General features: G+C 46.0%; 1 protein-coding gene across 5 annotated transcripts in view; it reads left to right on the top strand.

The window, feature by feature from the left end:
• LOC139047613 (uncharacterized) overlaps positions 1-15115 on the top strand; it is a 213060-nt gene that overhangs the window by 83703 nt on the left and 114242 nt on the right. The gene's annotated exons all lie outside the window — the stretch shown is intronic.

The raw sequence follows: 15115 nt of genomic DNA, 5'->3' as shown, positions 1-15115 counted from the left end.
AGGAGTAGTAGCTAGCACCGTAGAGGCAGTGAGGGGTGTCTTTGATTTGGCAGCGGGTACGTCTTTCTTAGTCACGTTGTTCATAAGGCGGTAATCCACTCAGAAGCGTCATGCCCTGTCCTTCATAGCTAACACTACCGGTGACACCCATGGACTCCAAAAGATGGCTAAATGATATTTTTATCAAGGATCTTGTTAACATGAGTTTGAATTATCTGGCATTCGGATGGAGGTACTCGATATGGTCTAATAGAAGCAGCATCACCAGTATTAATACAATGTTTGGCAGCAAGCGTTTGGCCTAAGGGGCTATTGTGAAAGTTGAAAACATCCCTGTAGGAAGACAAAACACAGTAGAGGTCTTTGGCTTGTGTAGGTAAAAGATCCGTCACGGTAATTTTCTGAATCTTGGGATCAGCACAAGAAGCAGACTTTGGAAACCTGGTAGGCTCAGACGAAGCATCGGGTGAGAAAGCCACCACGTGATGGTCATACAAAGGCTGAAGTTAGGTGAGGTAAATTCCTTGATGCACAGTTAGCTTGATTCGACGGAAGTTGACGACAGGAATGCAAGTCTGGTTGGCCGTGGTAGTCGGAAATGTGTGAAGTTCAGTGAGATTAAACTGCAGTGGAAGTTGATGACAGGAATGCAAGTCTGGTTGGCCGTGATAGTCAGAAATGTGTGAGGTACAGTGAGATTATACTGCAGTGCAATGTCGGGCAGCTGAGTGATGAAATACTCTCCATCAGAAACAGGCAGGGAAGACAATTCAATATATGACAATTATTTGGCCGGCAGTCGAACGAAGCTGGTGGGACTTAAGCAGCTGGGGTTTCTATCGCAAGTATTGATGCCTAAAATGAGGTCGCGCAGGCAATAAGCAATTGTGGTAAAAAGGACAGCGGTATGGCACTCGTCGATGCTTACACGTGCTGTAGTACTTATATCGATGACGGTAACAATATAGCGGTTTAGCTCGTCTGGCATTAGGGTAAATGCAGGCGGACAGGGGAAAAGGGGCAGATGGGGCGGAAGCGTAAACGTGAGCAGCCTGCATGGTGCAGCCACCTGGTGGCACAGAGCTCAAAGAGACAAAGACAGCTGACATTGTGTAACCAAGTGTATTCTACTTAGCTGCTGGTGTACATTTTCAGCAGGGGCGTAATTGGGTTGCTTCTGAAAATTTACACCCTCAGCAAAGTAAAATACACTTGGTTACTGTGATATTAGCGTATTTTTTTTTCTGTTTGAGCTCAGTGTCACCAGGCGGCTGCACCATGCAGGCTGCTTGTGTTAATGCCGCCTCCACCCCAATGCCCCTTTCACCTGTGTTTACCCGACTGTTGCACAAGCTAAACCTCTCTAATACTGCCATCCGTAACGTGGATGGTGCATGTAGTTGCAGGAGTAAGGAGCTTTTTCATTGGTTGTCTGAAGGCAGCGCTCATAATGGAGAGGTGTGCACCTGTGTCGATCAGTGCAGTGACAGCAGTGCCTTTGTCAACTTCAAAAAGGTTCTAGCTCGTGGGCAAAGCAAGCAGAGGATTTGAGGGCAAGGTCGACATTTCAGCTTCACCTCCAGAAGCTGCAGTTACTAGTTTTTCGGCCATGTGTAGAGGGACACGGACAGCAACGAGAAGCGATGGGCTGGGGTGAAGGAGACTGATGACGTCGGGATGACAGCGATTGGCCATAGCAAAGATTCGCTGGTGCCCCGTCAGAGGCAAGACGATCATGGCGAGAAGCATAAGCAGTACTAGTCGGTGCAGAGGTGTGGAAATGGGCACTGTTGTATGTTGGAGGCAGTGTTCGCCATCGGTTGCGGCAATGACGAGCAATGTGGTCAATGAGGCACCTATGGAAATAGATGGGCTTGTCGTCGGAGGTGCTCCATTCAGACAGGTTGCAGGATGTGGTAGGAAAACATTGTCAGGGATGAGGAGGTCTGCGAGAAAAGCGCTGCACGCTGGGTTTGTGGGTCGACGAGCACACGGAGTTGTGACCTATGTTTTCAAGTTCTTGTTGGATTGCAGCAATCGTGATAGATCGGTGGGTGTCGCTGATTAGGATGGTGAATAAGTGGCCTCGAGCTTGCAGCAAACAACGCAAGTTACGTCGCATGGCATTGGCTGGCGGGGACGGTTCTCACAAGTTAACGTAGCAGCGGTGTTGGGCAGGCACACAATGTGGGGCGTGATACGATGGTTCTTAGCTTGTTTGAAGTGGTGACATTCTTTGATAGTGGTGTCAATAGTTGAAACATTGCTGAAAACCAGCAAGTTGAAGGCATCATCTAGGATACCCTTTAAAATATATATATGGGCCACTTTGTCTGTTTAAAACATCTTGTCAGCTTTGTGGCAAAGAGCGAAAATGTCTTGTATGTATGAGACGTAGTGCTATGTGGGATTCTGAGCACGCATTGCAAGTGCCTCTTTCTGCTGCGACGGTGCGCCCAAAGGGGTCGTTGAACAGTTCACTTAGTTTTTCTTTGGAAATGTCCCAGCTTTTTAATTCATCTTCGTGGGTTCGGTACCACAGGTCAGGGGTGCCAGCCAGGTAAAAAACCACATTAGCTAGCATGATGTTGGATCCTACCTGTTCTTAATGCTGACAAGTTCATAGAGGTTGACCCACTCTTTGACGTCGGTGCGGTCCAAGCCAGAGAACAGACCAGGGTCACAAGCGTGGGTAAACATTACGACTGGAGCAGTCCGATGAGTCGCAGCTGATGATGGTGGGGTCTCATCTCTGGATAACGTTGTAGCGAGATCGATGTAGCGACTGCTGTGGAGTTCTGTGGCGAGGACAGGGATTGCAAACCTCCACTAAAATGTTACGTGCAGAAAGGCACACACAAGAGAGACTATTTACACTGTATTTACAAGAGCAGCGCACCCAGAGACCAAGACGGTAACCAGCTCATGCAAAGCCCAGATGCTCGTCTCCGTCTTCCTTCGCGACATGTATCATAACCGCTTGTAGCGCAACAATATTCATTCGGAATCTGCCTTCTCTAGCAATGAATTGCAGTCAAATGCCTCTACAGAGAATTGACCTGTATAACAAATGATTCATTAGGTCCCAGCGAAATTCCTACCTTTCATACATGTTGTGAACACCTCTAGAAGGGAGACCAGTACAACAAATTTGCCTTTACAGCAAAGAAATATGGTGTCCCTGACGGCTTATTCATTGCTTTACAATAGATGACGCATAGCGAAGCTGCCACTAATTGGCACTAGTGCTAATGGCAGTGCTTGACAAATGTGCCAATGTCAGATATATCTGCTGCAGAAGTATAGAATATCAGAATTGTTTGCTGTAGTGCCAAAGGAATCGCTCGACTTGTACGCTGCTTGCTGTAGCGCATCAGCGGGAGCAACGGCTGATGTATACATTGCAGTTGATGACAACGTGATGTTGTAATCATAATGGATGCCTTCAAAGCCATCTCTAGGGCGACAAGGATGCGAACATCAAAAGAATGCAACAGTGATCAGTATCTTGTAAATGAACGAAGAGTTTTGATGGCAAGGGAGGAGATGGCTGCCTTTGACAGAGAAATTGGTGACTTTCTTCACTAATTCTGTTTTGAATTCATGTTAAATCAAAGTTTTCTTTTATTGAACGGGCTTAGTATGCTCTATTGTGAGTGTACGGTGCACATCCTTAACAGCAAAGGGATTTGTGTCATGAAAAATTTGGAGCTCCTGAGAGCTTTGTTATACAGGCGTATGAATGTAGTTTTTATTTTTATTTTTAACAGAATTTTAGGAAACACCTGTGGCATCTACGAGAAGGGGGTTAACCGAGAGGCCCTTTTCTTCTTGTTTATTACATAGTGAGAGTCTTGAATCCGGCAACATTGATGCCTTCAGGTAGCATGTGTGGGTTTATTGATCAGTTGCCTTCACCTAAAAAGATCACGTTCTTGTGACGTCTGCGACAGAAAGGATGTTCCACATCCACCGCCAAGGTCTGTGAGTGGTGGCGCTGGCTAACACTCCCAGGGTTCTACTAGGAAATATAAGTATCCCAGAAAGTGGATGGGGAAATGGCGCCACGGTAGCTCAATTAGTGGAGCATCGCACGTGAAATGCGAACGTTGTGGGATGGTTCCTCACCTGCGGCAAGTTTTTTCATCCACTTTCATCTCCATTAATTTATCGTTTCTTTATTCCATTTATTAAGCACAGGTAATTTCCCCTATGTCGTCCTTGGTGTCAGTGTTTGTTGGCTTCTTATGCTGTGGCCCCTATCAATTCTACTTCTAGAGCTGCATTACTCACAGAGGCGGACTTTATTTACATGAGAAATTGAAATGATTTGGCTAAGTAAAAAAGTTTTGCTAATTAACTTTTAGACTAATAACATTACGGCACATGTAGCAATTATTGTCGCTGCTCACCTCGAAAGTCATACCCACTTGGAGCAAATTCTGAGGATGGCACCAGTTTCAAGACATGTATTCAAGTTAGCGACAAGACAAGTTAGCGACCAAACGCCTTGGTAATTTTTGAGGCTCGATGCATAAAAGCATTTTGTTAAGAAGAGGCAAGTGGAAGAGCAGTGCATTTTTACCTCTAGTTTGGCAACGCACTGGTGCTAGTTTCGAAAGATTCGTTCCAAGTAGATGTGCTTTGTGAAATCATTGGCTTCCATACGTATGCAGTAGGTAATCAACCATTAATGCAATTTTTCGGTCTATTCGATCTGCAACAAAGGTTCTGCTTTGCGCCCATGTATTTTATGGGTCCCAACTTCCATCATTTCCATCTCAAAATTGGCCTTTGCCGGGTGATTCGAACTTAATTGGTCAGCTTCGCCGCAATACAGTGGTGTTATGCGGTGAAGCATATCATGACTGGAAAGAGGCTGCTGTCACGGAACATAGTACGCGTTTCTTAATTATACAGGTGCGCATGTGCCATCTCTGTCCACAATAAGAGCACCTAGATGCCTAATATGCATACTGGCAGACATTCAAAGCTGTTTCTGACGTTCCTGTGGCGATATGAGCCCTTATTTCGCCCGCCATGCGTGTCTCGTATATGAGACCGTTAACGGGGCCTAGTATGCGTTTCCTAATTTTAAGTGTGTGCATGCGCCGCGCACTGAAAAGCAGGGAAAAACTGTCTGTGTTTTGGGAAAGTCAGTGAAAAGGAAGGCGGTATGATCAAAAAGCTTGGAAAGTCTACAGGACAATTAAAGCCAACGATAGAGTGGGGGTCTAAAAATTTGAAAGCTTGCCAGCAAACTTATTAGGCGTCTCTGTGCTCGTACTGTGACTAGAGACTGCGCATGTACGTGTGTAAATTAAGAAACATGTGCTATGTGCTCGTACTGTGACTAGAGACTGCGCATGTACGTGTGTAAATTAAGAAACATGTGCTATGTCCCGTAACAGTAACAGCTTTTCCCATTTAGTATGCTTTGACGCATATGTGTATTGTGGCAAAGCTACCTTTAAAGGCGAATACTGCCAAGTGAATCAACATGTTTTGGTGTTTTTTCTGCCTGTTGTTTGATTTGACTGTTGGATAATTTGACCGGTTTCACCTGTCCAGTCAGGATCGAATTAACAGAAGCTAACTGTATTGCGATATTTGCGCTAAAGTAATTACTTAAAATGTTGGTCAGTAAAATTTTGTCATTTGTCAATTACGCACTTTGTTTTCTAGTGTAAGTAATGTCTGCCTCTTGGAATAACGCAACACAATGAAACGCAATCTTGTGCAGAACACAGGACAGCGCTCATTCTGTGTTCTTTCACCCCACCTGTTGTTTTGGTTGCGCTGTTACCATTATGAATGCAGTGGGTAGATTTGTGCTATATGCCACTGGTGATATTTAAAAATTGTATTCACATGAAAGAAAACCTGGTATATAGTGACTTTAGCACTGGAAATAATTTTTTTTTTCTTTAGCTCTTTCATGCGCAGAAGCTTAGTTTGTCATTGTAAACATTTGGTAAGAAAGTGCTGTTCTCACAATGAAAAGTTCATTTTCACTTTACGTTCAGACAAAGTGACGTGGTCACATGCACTAAGGGTCTAGCAGTCACTTTTGGTGGAGGCTAGCAAAACGGGACCTGTTTCCTAGCAGGCACAAGAGGACATTGGATGTCTTGCACATCCATGTTGTCCTGGAAGGTTGGGGTTTTGTACTGCAGACAATACACCTCCTTAACCCTTTCAGATGCTATGTACACAATTGGTACACCAAGATAGTGCAGGAGCAAAACCACTGATGAAAACAATCATGTTTAAAATGTGTCGCATATATCTTGAAACTCTTTTAAGATTGCAATTGTGCTTCAGTTTTGAACATGTGCAAAATGTTTTAGCAAGATGAGTGAGAAGGTAGACTGTTTGGTGTTTTTTACTTGGTGTCAGTAAGTTTTATGTAGCGGGTTCTGTTTTCATTGCTTTTCACAATGTCATGCACCAGGTATAATTTTCGAGTGGCTGCATAAGAACTTTTCAAGCTTTTTAAAACACGACCAGTTGATGTTCTCATATTTAATGTTGCTATAGTGAGGTTTTGTGCGGAGTCCACAATCTGTAAACTTGACCAAACTTGCTAAAGAATTAAAATTCTCAATCTTTTCTGCAGCTTTACGCTTTCTATGATTCTGAAGCCAAAAAAAAGAAATGTGGTGAAAGTATGTTTTCGAACAACAGGATAAAGTGGCATTTGAAAGGGTTAAAAAGGAGCTTTTCAGCTGATGCTGTTGTGAGGTTGAGATATACATATTGTACTGTTTAAATGAGGCTTTGATTTTATTTACTTGGCCACCACGCAGAGGGAGCTCCTGGAAAGAGCACATCTCACTGATGTGATGTAGTTGGCGCATACAATTTGCACCACTGTGGAGTGTAGGCATTTTTCTCAGACCATCTGTCACAAGGACAGCTTCAAGAAAAGGCCACCACCTTTATTAACATGACAAACTGTAATAATGAAGTCTAGCACTTCATTACATGCACAATATGAACTTCCCATATATAAGATATGTTATCCCATGCTCTCAACCTAGTAAGGACAAAACTTAATTTTATTTTCAAGGAAGAGTTTTGGTTCAGTGTCTATTACATCATGGAGGTCATTGTGGTCGGGAAGAAATATTGCCACACGTGACATTGGAATCCGAAGGCACTGTGCTACCCCTCTTGAAGTAGTGCAAGCTTGAAAGGGCATGCCATTTCAAAGTCAACAGTCTATGCTGTTTATTATTTAGAAAGACCTTCGGGTAGTTCTGTGAGGCAAGCATTAATTGCTGTATGTGTGGTACAGCATGCAGGTTATGGTTGTTTTGTGAAAGAGAGCCAAGGTTTGTGTTCTTACACAAGAACAAATTTGTTGGCGAAATATATAATGTTTTTCTGATCTTTACTCTTTCTTAGCACTATGTGTAGTGATAAATAGGTCAGAAAATAAAAAATGCCAGCAATGTTTGGGATGAAGATAGCATGGCCTGTCATGTTCCAAGAGCTAATAACAACAACAAATAACTTTTGGAGGAAGAGGAACAAGATTTTCTTTCAGCTTGCGTGATGCTCCTGAGCAAGATGCAAAGCAATAACTTGTTAAGCACGAGGTTCCAGGATCAAATACCAGCCGCGGTGGCCACATTTCGATGGGGATGAAATGCCAACCCACCCCTGGCCCATAAATTGGGGGCATGTTAAAGGTACACTGTTGGTAAATAAGGAGTCCCCCACTAGGGCGTGTTTCATAATCGAATCGTGGTTTCGGCACGTAAAACCCTAGAAATTCAATTGATTTCAAGGCAGAAATTTACTTAAAAACTAAGTGATGCGGTTTAAATTTTGAATCTGTCGGTTGGTCAGTTAATGATGACCTCATCAGGTTTTAGATATACTTGTAGCACCAGCTGGAGCTGTAAAGAATACACTCCATTAAAAGCAATGTTTGAAGTGTTGGGAATGGTGCTGATATATTTTGGCAATTTTCTGCAATGGAAATGTTATTGTTCATGGTCATAAAATATACCTGTAACTGCATGGCGCATATATGGTACGTGACCAATTTGGCTCATAAAATCGCAACCAAGTGTTTCTTTCAAAAAGTCAGGTTTGTTTCGACATATCTGACCTAAACAAAAGCCTGTGTAAATTTTTCACAAGCAAATAGACATTCGTGCAGTTAAGGGTTAACATCATCTTTGAATAGCTTCTGAGATCCATTGTGGACCTCAAAAGGCCATAATGCCAGGCTTAGCTACTTGGTGGCTTAGATTATGGTAGAATCTCATTGATACGATTCTGCATATGTTTTTGGGAATAAGTTTTTTTTTTTTTTTGCTTTTCCCAGCCAGCATCTTATAGGCTCGAACAGTGTATTTTTATACGGTTATTGTGATTGCGTTTTCACCTGAAATTGGATAATATTGTCACAGTCGATAATGTCAGAAGAAGAGGACGCTGATTGTGGCCTTGGAGACAATGAAGAAGAGTTTAGTTTTGTCGCTGCTCTAGGCTTGTTGGCTCAGCCATTAAAAGCCATCTGTGAATAGACGTACGCTTCTTCCTTCCCGTAACATACTAATTGGTGGACGTGCTGGGTAATCGCTTGTGCAAAACGGAGCTCCGCAGTGGACATAACCTGGCCGCTATGTCATCCGAAGGAGAGAGTTGAACCACGACCCCGTCGTCGCCACCGATGGTCATCCTGGCCCAGCCTCGCGCCCCTGGCATGTTTTCCGGGATTGACAATGTTAACGTCGATGACTGGTTGTGGAATTACAAACAGGTCAGCGCACACAACAGGTGGGATAACATGCTTATGCTGGCTAATATAATATTCTACCTCAAGAAAACCGCACAGGTCTGGTTCGAAACACACGAAAAAGAGATTACAAGTTGGGACCAGTGCAAACAGAAGCTCGGAGATTTTTTCGGCAAGCCCGTCGGCCGCCAACGTGCTGCGAAGGACCACCTTGGGACCCGTGCACAAACGTCCACTGAATCTTGCATGGCGTATATCCAGGATATCCTCGCTCTTTGCCGCAAAGTGGATAACAATATGGCAGAGGCAGACAAGGTCAGCCACGTTTTAAAAGACATCGCGGACGACGTGTTTAACCTGCTTGTTTACAAGAACATAACAGCGGTCAATGAGATCATTAACGAATGTCGCCGTTTTTAAGACACGAAGAGTTGCCGCATAGTTCAACAGTTTGCCCAATACCGCAGCTTCATCGACGTGTGAAGACATTTGTCCACCGCGAGAGCCCACTCCCTGCGAAAACGTTGTACGTATCGTTCGGCGAGAAATCGAAGCAGCACCTCCTGCCGCGCCAGTGATGCAGTGCTTTGATGATTCCCGGCCGCTTGCGTCTGTTATCCAGTCGGTCATTCGCAGAGAACTTGCCAATGTGGGTCTTCCGTCCATCTGCTTCACCAGCCGTCCTGACTTTGCTATGTCTGCTGCATCTGCCCCTGTTCACGGGAGCCAATATGGTCCACATCCAAGCTATTGCAACCCGGCCGAGTGGCACACACATGACGATAGGCCCATCTGCTTTTAGTGTGGACGTGTGGGCCACATCTCTCACCGCTGTCGAAGTTCCTGGCCAGCCCACTCTCGACCAAGCTTTCCTGCCTATCGCCGATCCCCACTGAATTCTCACCTGCCATCACTCTCCACTGAGGTTGAAGACGCACCTGACAACGCTCGAGCCACCGCGACTAGTTGCTCGCCATCACCACTTAGTTGCCGCTCCCGTTCGCCTTAGCTGCGTCGCTCTCCATCCCGAGCTTACCGTCGCTGCTCTCCGACAGGAAACTGGGGCAGCTCTTGGAGGTTACGCTGCTCTAGAACCCCGGCCTGAAATTCCTCTGCTGACCCTGCCTACTGATCGGAACCTTCTGGACGTGAACATGGATGGTTTGCCCGTTACAGCACTCATCGACACTGGAGCCCAAATTTCCATCATGAGTGCAGAGCTTGAACGCGCTTGAAGGAAGTACTTACTCCTGCTTCGACTTGACTGCTCCCGGTCGCCGACGGTGGAACTCCGGCTGTGCTTGGAATGTGTACTGCTCGTATCAGTGTTGCCGGTCGCCACACGTCCATTTTGTTTAGTGTGCTCGAACATTGCTCTCACAATGTGATCGTCGGACTCGACATTTTGGCCGTCCATTCTGCTCTGATTGACTGTTCAGCCGGTGTTGTACAACTTGACCTACCCCTACCTGTTCCCATTGACCTTCCTGCTCAAGCTCCAACTCAGCTTTGGGTGCGGATTTTATTCGCCTGCCATCTCTAGCAGCAACCGGCATCCCTTTTTTAGCCTGCCCACCTGTACCTGATGGAGACTATGCCCTTACTCCCGCGACTTCGGTCCTGCTTTCTCACAATGTCTCCTTCCCAGACACCATTGTTTCTGTTGCGGACTATCAGATATGTCTTCCTATCCTAAATTTTGGACAGTGCCCACAAGTACTTTTTTGAGGCATGTCTCTTGCCACGTTTTCACCGTCGCACGAGTGCCACATTTCCGCTCTATCTGTTGCGCCGCCTTCGACCAATGCCCATTCTGCACCTTCTGCATCTGCCCCGACTGACGACTTTACAAAGATGATTGCACCGGACCTCTCAACCCTACAAGCCGCAGAGCTCCGTGGCCTCCTCGAGTCCTACTCCAACATTTTTTACCTGAATAATCGCCCTTTGTATCAAACTACGGTCGTGAAGCATCGTATAGATACTGGCCATGCAGCACCTGTTCACCGACGCCCATATTGGGTGTTGCCCTCTGAGCGACAAGTTATCCACGGTGAGATTGACAAGATACTTGCCAAAGGGATTATTGAACACTTTCAGCCTATGGGCGTCCCCTGGTGCTCTCGTCATAAAGAAGGATAACAGCTGGTGATTCTGCTTTGACTATTGTCATCTAAACACAATCACCAAGAAAGATGTGTATCCACTTCCCCGCATTGACGATGCTCTGGATTGTCTTCATGGTGCCACTTATTTTTTATCTATAGACCTTTGATCTGGATATTGGCAAATTGCTGTGGATAAAATGAACCGGAAAAAGACCGCATTTGTCACTCCAGATGGCCTATATCAGTTCCGGGTAATGCCTCTTGGCTTGTGCAATGCCTCAGCGACCTTTGAACAGATGATGGACATGCTCTTGCGTGGTTTGAAATGGTTCATCTGTTTGTGCTACTTGGATGACGTCATCGTATTCTCTTCAACTTTTGCGACTCATCTTAAAAGACTTTCATCTGTTCTTTCTGTTTTTCGCACCTCTGGCTTGCAGCTCAAGTCGTCCAAGTGCCACTTCGCTCACTGCCAAATAACCATGCTCGGACATCTCGTCGACTCCTCAGGCATTCGCCCCGACCCTGGTAAAGTTCATGCTGTGCAGAATTTCCCCGTACCAACTTGTGCCGAAGATGTTCGCAGCTTTATTGGCCTTTGCTCTTACTCCCACAGGTTTGTGGAAAATTTCGCCCAGGTTGCCCGTCCCCTGTCTGACCTTCTGAAGAAAGATGTTCCTTTCTGTTGGGGCTCTGAACAAGTGTCTGCTTTCTTGCAGCTCATCATGCTGCTCACCACACCTCCTGTTCTCGCCCGTTTTGACGCCTCCGCTTCGACAGAAATCCACACTGACGCCAGTGGCTACGGCATCGGCGCAGTTTTAGGTCAACGCCAATGTGGGCACAATCGCGTAATCGCCTATGCCAGCCGCCTCCCCTCTCCCGCTGAGCGCAATTACTCGATTACTGAGCGCGAGTGTCTCGCCCTCATTTGGGCAGTGGGCAAGTTCTGGCCCTACATATATGGTCGACCATTTACAGTTACAACTGATCACCACGCCCTTTGTTGGCTTTCCTCCCTCAAGGATCCCACAGGACGCCTCGGTTGCTGGGCCCTACGGCTGCAGCAATACACATACACTGTGGTCTACAAGTCCGGTCGTCTACATCAGGACGCCGACTGCCTGTCTCGTCATCCCGTCAATGTACCAGACAGTTTAGTGGATGTCGTATTGATCTGCGTTCTTTCGCTCTCTGCCTTGCAAGACATTGGCACTGAACAACGATGCGATGAATCGTTACGGCCCATTATCGAACGCCTGCTCTCTGATCCGTCTGACCCATCCCTTCACATGTTCGTGCTACAAAATGGCATCCTGTATCGCCGCAACATGCACTTCGACGGGCCCGAGCTCCTAACCGTCATTCCATCTCATCTTCGACAGATTGTACTGCAACAACTGCACGATGTTCCCACCGCTGGACACCTTGGCGTCAGGCTGACCTATGACCGAATTTGGCGACGGTTTTTCTGGTCCCGTGTCAACCGCTCCGTCCGGCACTATGTTGCCGCGTGCGAGTTGTGTCAACGCCGGAAAAGACCAGTTGTGCCTCCTGCTGGTCTGCTGCAGCCTTTGGATATACTGACCGACCCTTTTTTTCCCGTTGGCGTTGATCTTCTCGGACCATTCCCTATATCAAATGACGGAAATAGGTGGATTGCCGTCGCTACGGACTATACAACTCGCTATGCCATTACTAGAGCCCTACCGACCAGCTGCGCTACAGACGCTGATTTCTTGCTTCACAACGTTATCTTACACCACGGTGCACCTCATCAGCTTCTCACTGATCGCGGAAGATACTTTCATGCCAAAGTCATAGACGACCTCCTTCGATCATGTGCTACTAAACTCAAACTTACTACGGCTTACCATCCTCAAACTAACGGTCTTACTGAACGCCTGAGCCGCACAATAACTGACATGCTAGCAATGTATGTTTCCTCCGATCATCATGACTGGGAGACTGCTCTACCATTTGTCACGTTCGTCTACAATTCCTCGTGCCACGACACAGCTGGCTATTCACCCTTCTATCTCCTCTTTGGCCGTGAGCCGACTTGGCCTTTTGAGACTCTCCTTTCGACTACACTCGACCCGCGGACAGAGTACACTCGGGATGTCATAGCCACAGCGACCCAAGCACACCAGATTGCCCGCATTCGTCTTTCTGCTTCACAGACACGCCAGAAGTGCTGTTATGACCAGCGCCATCATGACGTGGACTACGAACCAGGTGCTCTTGTGCTAGTTTGGTATCCAACTCTGGATGTTGGTCTTTTGGAGAAATTCCTCTCGCGATACTGTGGCCCCTACCGCATCCTTCGCCAGGTGACTCCTGTCACATATGAAGTGTCTCTGCTGGATGCCACAGTGCCTTCACCTCTCTCTGACATCATCCACGTCAGTCGTCTCAAACCTTACCCTTCTCAGACCTATGAGCCGCACCAATAAGGTGCTTTTTCCGACTGGGGTGATGTCACAGTCGGTAATGTGGGAAGAAGAGGATGCTGATGGTGGTCTTGGAGAAGATGAAGAAGAGTTTAGTTGTGTCGCTGCTCTACGCTTGTTGGCTCAGCCATTAAAAGCCATCTATGAATAGATGCACGCTTATTCCTTCCCATAACAATATGACTGCAGAAGTGGGCTTTTACTGGTTTTTCTAAAGCTCATAGCTTTATATTCTAGTGTACTAGCTTAAATAACATTCCAATGACCCAAGAAAAATTTAAGTCCAAGTCACACTGGAGTAAAAACTCATGCGGTGCACTACTGGTGGTATAATGCTGGTATGGCAGTCCGGCCACACCAACTGGTGATGTGCCGCTGCTCAGTTGAGGGAAAAACAGCAACTTCTCTTTTTAACTTGCAGAATAATTTTTTGGGGACATAGAGAAGAAGAAAGTTCAGTGCAAGCTGACAAGCTATTTCAACATTGCTGAATAAAAGTGTGTTGGGTGTGGTTCACGTGGGGTTGAGTGATGCTGCTTCGCATAACATGTTATGCTGAGCATTATCACTTAACACCACATGAACCTGCGCTACTGAGTTTGTCACCAAGTACATCTATTTTCATACTTAGCGGAATCTCGCAGGTGCTCTTGGGTCAAAGGAATGACAACACAGTAGTGCAAACAATCAAAAGGGCATTTATTGCATCTTTTATCAGTGTAATGCCTGCTAGCTGAATTGCTACCATTAGAACATGCCAATGGACGCACAACACATTCAGGACGTCAGACTCCACGTGACTGAATAGCAAGCGAACATGTTCGCCCCCATGCTGGACACCAACACCTAATCGTTTGCATGTATGGTCGCACAAATGGTGGTGGGTTCGAATGATCGTGTTCGTCCATTCCAATATTGTGCTTCTAAGCCTCTCGCAGGGCAATCACGCGAACTGTGCGCGAGCGCGCGTAAGATCTATGCAGCTTGCAGACCCCAAGCCAAAGAGGAAAAGTCTACTCACTTTTTCGCCCGAGTAATCTCGCCATTAGGTGGCGTTAGCAGTGCTACACTCACGCCGTCTCTTGTAGTATGGTGCAACCACACCGACCGCCGCCAGTGCTTAGCTACACTGAGAAGCTGGATTACAGAAGATGTGAGAGCCATGCTAGGAAAATAACACCAGGGGGTGCTTGATAGTTGAGCATCCCCCAAATTTTTGTAGCTTGCTTCGGATAATCAGTTTCACATGATATATTTTATTTTCCGGTTCCCGTGAAGATCGTATCAGTGAGATTCTACTGTATTTTGGATTTATATACGAAGTATTAAAAAAGGTAAATGAGGTTGTTTGTCCAATTATTATTCAATTTATAATTTCAAATTTGAAAATCTTTACATTGCTAATTTTTTGAATACTGCAGCGTCATGAAATCAATTGGCAAAATGACCCTAAAGATTTCTAAAAGTTTATGTAGAGAATTGAGAACCCTCCCTGCAATGCACAAAAAGTACCCTCTTTGAGGTTGGGGAGTTGTAATGCGTACATAAATACATACATAATACATGTACATAATAATGCATACATGATACGATCCCACCCGCCGTGGTTGCTCAGTGGCTATGGTGTTGGGCTGCTGAGCACGAGGTCGCGGGATCGCATCCCGGCCATGGCGGCCGCATTTCGATGGGGGCGAAATGCGAAAATACCCGTGTACTTAGATTTAGGTGCACGTTAAAGATCCCCAGGTGGTAGAAATTTCCAAAGTCCTCCACTACGGCGTGCCTCATAATCAAAAAGT

The sequence above is a fragment of the Dermacentor albipictus genome, chromosome 1 (assembly GCF_038994185.2).
Source record: "Dermacentor albipictus isolate Rhodes 1998 colony chromosome 1, USDA_Dalb.pri_finalv2, whole genome shotgun sequence".
Lineage (NCBI taxonomy): Eukaryota > Metazoa > Arthropoda > Arachnida > Ixodida > Ixodidae > Dermacentor > Dermacentor albipictus.
The sequence above is the reverse complement of the archived record's forward strand: the minus strand, read 5'-3'. Positions and strand labels throughout refer to the sequence as shown.